The sequence below is a fragment of the Echinococcus granulosus genome, assembly GCF_000524195.1.
Source record: "Echinococcus granulosus chromosome Unknown EG_S00030, whole genome shotgun sequence".
NCBI classification, from domain to species: Eukaryota; Metazoa; Platyhelminthes; class Cestoda; order Cyclophyllidea; family Taeniidae; genus Echinococcus; species Echinococcus granulosus.
Window position 1 is genome coordinate 18092 of NW_020170410.1, and position 1003 is coordinate 19094.

Sequence of the window (1003 nt, forward strand, 5' to 3'; positions counted from 1 at the left end):
CCAACACCCACGCCGCAGGTGCAAACAATCGTTACGGTACCAACAACAGTTGCCACTGAGGCGCCTGTCTTCACAGACGAGGAGCTGGAAATGGTGCGCTCCAAAATACCCCTCTTTGACACGGTGTTGAAGTTGATGGATCCGAAGAAAGTGGCTGCCCTGCGTCAATTAGTGCCCGATTTTCCCAACACCTTGGCCGATTTGGAGCCGAGGAAGCTGGAAATGATCAATTCACACCTCTCTAACATTACGATCACACTCGATGCAGTGAAGGGTGCGCTTCTTGAAGGCTCTCTTTCACAGTTGAAAGAAGGCGATGGTATTTTCAATTCACTTCTTGGCTTGTTCTTTTAGATGACAAGGCCATTCCAGTAGCATTGTTAATGTTCTTACCTATCTGAAGCAGTGATGTCCCCACCTACATGTCCTTTTCCATCAATGTAGCCTTTACATGGTTATAATAAATGTTTACTGTGTCACCCACTGTGTGCTGACTTTCTAATTGATGGGAAAATTGCATCATCTTTCGGAGATGTGGTAGTTCGTTTGGGTATCTTGCGTACTTAGCTCGGCACATCACCACTGGAAAGCCCAATATCAAATCAGCAAAGCTGGGTGGTGTGCACTTATTTCCAGTTGCGAATGATGGGAGTTAGTTATGGCGTAAACATGGAGGAAACAAGTGATTCCGATGAGTCATTAGTTGAGTGGTGACAATGAAGTCAATCCTCGTGAGGCATCTTCTCAGCATCTTCTCAGCATTGGCACGATAACAGCAGTGTTGACTGACGCTTCCCGCATAGATCATAAATGAGCAGTGCACTTGGTCAAGAATGATAGCCTTGAATGGCAGCTCAATGCAAGCAAATGTTGTGCTGTGAGAAGAAGAACCGTAGACGTAGTAGTGGTTGGGAGTATCAGTAGTGCAATCTTTTAGTAGTAAAGAGTATATTACATTGCTAAACCTGTACTCTCTTTCCCTTGTCTTACTTTACAAGGTACC

General features: G+C 45.1%; 1 protein-coding gene across 1 annotated transcript in view; it reads left to right on the forward strand.

Moving 5' to 3' along the window:
- Nucleotides 1-1003, forward strand: part of EGR_04623 (hypothetical protein) — a gene marked incomplete at both ends in the record, with an annotated part of 6147 nt that overhangs the window by 560 nt on the left and 4584 nt on the right. The window lies entirely within an intron of this gene.